The 6,000-nt window shown below is 36.7% G+C and overlaps 1 pseudogene; it reads left to right on the forward strand.

Moving 5' to 3' along the window:
• The window catches only part of LOC131901090 (zinc finger protein 120-like), a 29,868-nt pseudogene extending 24,450 nt beyond the window's left edge, over nt 1–5,418 (forward strand).
• Nucleotides 5,419–6,000: the final 582 nt, after the last annotated feature.

The following is a 6,000-nucleotide window of genomic DNA, read 5'->3' on the forward strand; positions in this document are numbered from 1 at the left end:
GTAGGGTTGTTGGAGGATTGTGTGTGTGGAAATATGTGGATGGTGAAAGTTTCATGGGCTGATGGCATGGCTACCTAATCTTCTGGCTGGTGTGATATGCACATTAGCCAGGGATGTCTGCTTTTGTTGGTTCCAGGAACACAGTAACATTCCTTTTTTTCTGAATGGGAATATATACTGTGGCATTGTTTATTGCAAATCCTTGTTTCTTAATTTGTACAAGATGTGACAGGCAAGAGATTATCTTGAGTGTCAAAAGAAACTGAACATTTGAGCTGTTTGGGGTTGTTACAGACTATGAGGATCATTGTACTAAGATTAAATGCATTTCCCTTATTCTTTTTCTCTTGGTATTTATTCTTCTCTCATACAATACATCCTAACTTGCAGCTTCCTTCCCCTTTCTCCACTCCTTCTAGTCACCACCCTGAAATCCTCATTCCTCCAAATCCACTGCTACTCTGTTTTCCTTCAGAAAATAGTAGGCCTCTCAGGGATATCAACCAAACACATCATAACAAGGTGCAATAAGGCTAGGAACAAACCCTCACATCAAGGCTGGACTAGGTAACCCAATAGGAGGAAAGGGTCACAAGAGCAAGCAAAAGAGCCAGACACCAGGACTCCTACAGTTATAAGTCCCACAAACACACCAAGCTAAACAACCATAGAATGTATGCAGATGACCTGGCACAGAACAATACAGGCTTCATGATTGCCACTTCAATTTCTCTGAACCCATATGCACCCTGCTTTGTTGATTCTATGGGCCGAGATTTCCTTGTTTCCACAACGCTTTTGTATCCTACAATATTCATTCCCTCCTTCCACAGGATTTTTAGAGCTCACCCTCATGTTTGGGTAGGGATCTCTGCATGTGCTCCCATCATCTACTGAAAGAAGCCTCTCTGATGACAATTAGGCTAGGCACAAATCTTTGATTATAACAGAATATAGTTATACATCATCTCATTGTATTTTCCTTGGTCAGTTGTACTTGGTTCTTTCCTAGATTTCTGGACCATCCTATTGCAGTTCCTATCCACCTAGGCTTTGTAAGGAATGAGCCTTCTTTCATAGCTTGGGCAACAATTTACACTAGTCATTCATTGGTTAGACACTCTGAGCCACCATTGCTCCAGCATATCTTTCAGGCAAGACAAGTGTTAGCTGAGTGTTTTGTGTCTAACTTGGTGTCCCAATCCTACCACTGAGAGTGTTGTATGTTTACAGAAGATGGTTGGTTCAGCCTCTGTATTCTTTTTGTTTATTTGTTTATTTTTTCTCTGTGTAGCTTTTGCAACCTGTCCTAGAACTCAACTTTTAGAGAAAGCTGGCCTCAAACTCACAGAGATCTGCCTGCCTCTGCCTTCTGAGTACTGGGATTAAAGGTATGTGCTATCACTACCCAGCCAGCCTCTGAATTCTTGATAACTAGGACTCCTCACTAGGGTCACCCTATTAGGTTCCATGAATTTTGCATTGCACCGTGTCCATGTCTCCTGCTAAAATCTCCCTTAATCCAGTTATCTTTCCCTGTCTTCTCCTCTGTCCCTTCCTTACTCACCTGACCAATCCTGTTCCCATCTCCAAATGCCTCCAGTATACCCACAAAATCTATTCTACATACTTCTCCCAATGAGATTCATGCATATACCCTAGAGCTGCTCTTCTTACTTAGCCTCTATGCATCTGTGGATTGTACTGTGATTAACTATGTTTATTGTGAGTGTACTTTACTTAACAGCTAATTTTCATGTATGAATGAGTAGAACATGTTTGTCTATGTGCTTCTGGGTTTTCTCACAAAAGATAATAAAGCACTCTAGAAACTAAACAAAAAACCAAATAATGCAATTATAATGGGGTATACCTCTAAATAGAATTCTCAGTAGAAGAATCTAAAGTGGCTGAGAAACACTTGAAAAAATGGTCAACATTCTTAGCCATCAGGCAAATGCATATTGAAACTACTTTGACCTTTTGTCTTACACTTGTAAGAATGGTTAAGATCAATAACACAAGTGACAGCTTATGTTGGAAAGGATATGGAGCAAGGGAACTCATTGCTGTCACAGGTTCAAATTTATACAGGAACTGTGGAAATCAATATGATATCCTCAGATAATTCGGAGTCAATCTACCTCAAGATCCAGTTATACTACTTTTTTGCATATACCCACTGTTACTCTTCCATCTTACCACAAGGACAATTTCTCATTTAGGTTCTATCTGTCTTGGACCTGATTACATAGACTATTCTGGCATTCAACTCAGAGGCAAATATACCTGCACCCGCCTTTGAAGTGTTGGTATTAAAGTCATTAGCCAATAGCTTGTCTATGTTATTTCTTCTTTGTAGTTAGTTCATACATTTTCTCTCATGTGTACTCTGTGTTGTTGTTTTGTTTACTTGTCTGTATATGTTTGTTAATTGGCATTCTTCTTGCAAGGTGATACCCCTTTCAAAGGGTACAGAATTGACAGAGGTGAACATTCTCTTCAGTTTTCTTCTAAAGTGACTTGGTGATTACATTATAACAACTATGTAATGGAGTAAGATAGTGAGCACCAGAATTGTATGAATATACTGTCAAAGAATTATACATTTAGAATGTTGTCAGTATCATGCTTTCTGTTGCTCACATGTATGGATTGTTTTAGAATGTAGTGACAAAGATGTTGTGTATGTCAACTTAACTTGGGATGAGTGGACTTTTCTGGATCCTTCCCAGAAGAATCTCTACATGAGGTGGTGATTGAGACCTACAGGAACCTCACTATTATAGGTAAGACAGTGTATTTTCCTTCACATTTTAAAATAAGGGGACAACTATTTCTTATTTTTGGATGTTCCTGTGTAATTTGATTGAGAGAGAAGAGGGAAGTGAATAAATCAGGCATGTTTCTAAGATTCACTAAAGATAGTAACATAAATTTTACAATGTTTTCAATAATATAAAATTTCTGGTACTCTGTTTTATGATACAGATGGCAAAATCATAATACTGAAGAACATGTTCAAAATTCTAGAAGACATGTAAGGTAATTTTCTTGTGCAAGCTGATAAAAATATGCCTGTGAAGAAATTATATTGTGTCCTGGAAATTTTAAACAAAAGCAGCAGTGTAAATAAGTACCACTTAAAGGGCATTGATGATTATTAAATTCTCACAAAAACATAAATCTCAATTTCAGGGTGGTGAATAGCATTTGCAGGGCATTCTTTTAAGATCAATGTCAAAGAAACAATTCCTCAAAAGATATCACCATTAAAATCATAGCACCATGAGAGCTATGCTGAAGAACTGTCAGTCTTTTTATTTCGTAACATTCATATTACAAAAGTTACACACAGTGAAGAGGTGATGAGTATATTGTCAAAGCTTTCTATTAAGCAAATAGTCCATAGGAAATCTAGTGTAACTCATATACTTGTTGTGACTGTGCTGTTTAGTGAGTGGGGCAGTTAGAGTCAAAACACAAGGGATGTTGTGGAAGAGAAACCTTAATCCCTATACCACAAGTCTGTGAGGACAGAAAGTCAAACAGAATTCAATGGGGAAATCTATTATCTGTTATTCTTCCTTTAGTAGCTATATCACATGTCCTTATGGAAACAAGCCATATGAGCATAGGAATATGGAAGACATCACATACCTCATTTTCATAACATTGAGTAGATATGTAGCAGTCTCCACATTGAGTATACTTGTTGGATTTGTTTAAAGTATACAAGTAATTGATTTTCTATTTTCATTATTAATATATTAAGAAACTCTCACTACAGAGAAGCCCTATGAGTACTAGCACTGCTTAAATAAAACATGGGTGTAAAAACAATGATGAAATCTTAAGAACTGATTCCTCTTTACAATTAGACCAAATTTAAATTTAATTCAAACAGATATAAAGAGTCAACAGTGTAATGATTATGGTAAAGATTTTACATGTGCTTGCAGGCATGAAAGAAGTCAAACTGGAGAGAAGAAACCTATCATACATACTGAATGTGGTAAGACTGTTGTATATGAGAGTCATCGTCAAAGGCATAAAAGTGCACCTATGGGAAAGAAACAATTTCAATGTAATCAGTGTGTTAAATCCTTTGCACATCGCAGTTATCTTCACAGGCATAAAAGAACACATACTGGAGAGAAACCCTATGAATGTAATCAAGGTGGTAAAGCCTTTGAACGACACGATAATCTTCAAAATCATAAAAGAACACATACTGGAGAAAAAACCCTATGAATGTAATCAGTGTGTTAAAGCCTTTGCGCAACACAATACTCTTCAAAAGCATGAAAGAACACATACTGGTGCAAAAACCTATGAATGTAATCAGTGTGATAAAGCCTTTGCCAAACATAGTACTCTTCAAATACATAAAAGAAGGCATACTGGAGAGAAGACCTATGAATGTATTCAATGTGGTAAAGCCTTTGCAAAACATTGTCAGGTACAAATGCATTTAAGAACACATACTGGAGAGAAACCTTATGAATGTAATCAATATGGTAAAGCCTTTGCATATCACCAAACTCTTCAAATGCATGAAAGAACACATACTGGAAATAAACCCTATGAATGAAATCAATGTGGTAAAGCATTTGTACACCACAAACATCTTCAAATACATAAAAGAAGTCATACTGGAGAGAAACCCTATGAATGTAATCAGTGTGGTAAAGCCTTTGCACAACATGCTCATCTTCAAAGTTATAAAAGAACACATACAGGAGAGAAACCCTATGAATGGAAGGAATGTGGTAAAGCCTTTGCGCGATTCAGTCATCTTCAAAGGCATAAAAGTACACATACTGGAGAGAAACCCTATGAATGTAATCAGTGTGATAAAGCCTTTGTATAATATGGTTATCTTCAATGTCATAAAAGAACACATACTGGAGAGAAACCCTATGAATGTAAACAATGTGGTAAAGCCTTTGCACGATTGAGTCATCTTCAAAGGTACACAAGAACTCATACTGGTGAGAAGCCCTATGAATGTAATCAGTGTAGTAAGGCCTTTGCACAACATGGTCATCTTCAAGTACATAAAAGAACACACACAGGAGAGAAACCCTATGAATATAATCAGTGTGGTAAACCCTTTGCACATCACGAAACTTTTCAAATGCATAATAGAATACATACTGGAGATAAACTATGAATGTAATCAATGTGTTAAGGCCTATGCTCATCACAGTACTCTTCAAATACACAAAAGAAGACATCATGGAGAGAAACCCCATGAATGTAATCAATGTGGTAAAGTCTATGCTCATCACACTACTCTTCAAATACATACAAGAAGACATGCTGGAGCAAAAGCCTATGACCATAATTAATGTGGTAATGCTTTTCATTGTCACAGTCATCTTCAAATGCATGAAAGATCACATACTAGAGAGAAACCCCATGAATTTAATCAATGTGGTGAGGACTTTTTTCACACACAGTACTCTTCAAATGCATGAAACAACACCTACTGGAGAGAAACCTTATGAATGTAATCTGTGTGATAAAGCCTTTGTATGTATCAGTAGTCTTTGAAATCATTAGAAAAAGTCATACTGCAGAGAAACCCTAAAAATATATTCAGTGTCATACAATTTTACTCTTTATACACAAATAAAGCTTTTTCTGTGCAGTCAATCTCTTAAAGCCTTTCCACATTACAATAGTCTTTGAGTACCTGCCAAATGTACTGAGGGCTTATTATTATAAAGTATTTGGCAAGATTCATTTACACAATGGTGTCCTTTCTATAAAGAACAATTTGACAGTGTCACAATCTGTTCATGCATCATGCTGTCCATTTTCACAATGTTTGCACCTGCAAAACCATGGAATAAATGAATTTATTTGTTTATAAAGTCCTCTGTGTAGGGTAAAAGGTCAGCCAAAGAAACACACATGGAAATTAAAACCAAAGCCAGTGAAAAACATTCAGTTTGGCACTGAAACCAGAGCCAAAGAAATACACTCTACCTC

The sequence above is a fragment of the Peromyscus eremicus genome, unplaced genomic scaffold, assembly GCF_949786415.1.
Source record: "Peromyscus eremicus unplaced genomic scaffold, PerEre_H2_v1 PerEre#2#chrX_unloc_2, whole genome shotgun sequence".
Lineage (NCBI taxonomy): Eukaryota > Metazoa > Chordata > Mammalia > Rodentia > Cricetidae > Peromyscus > Peromyscus eremicus.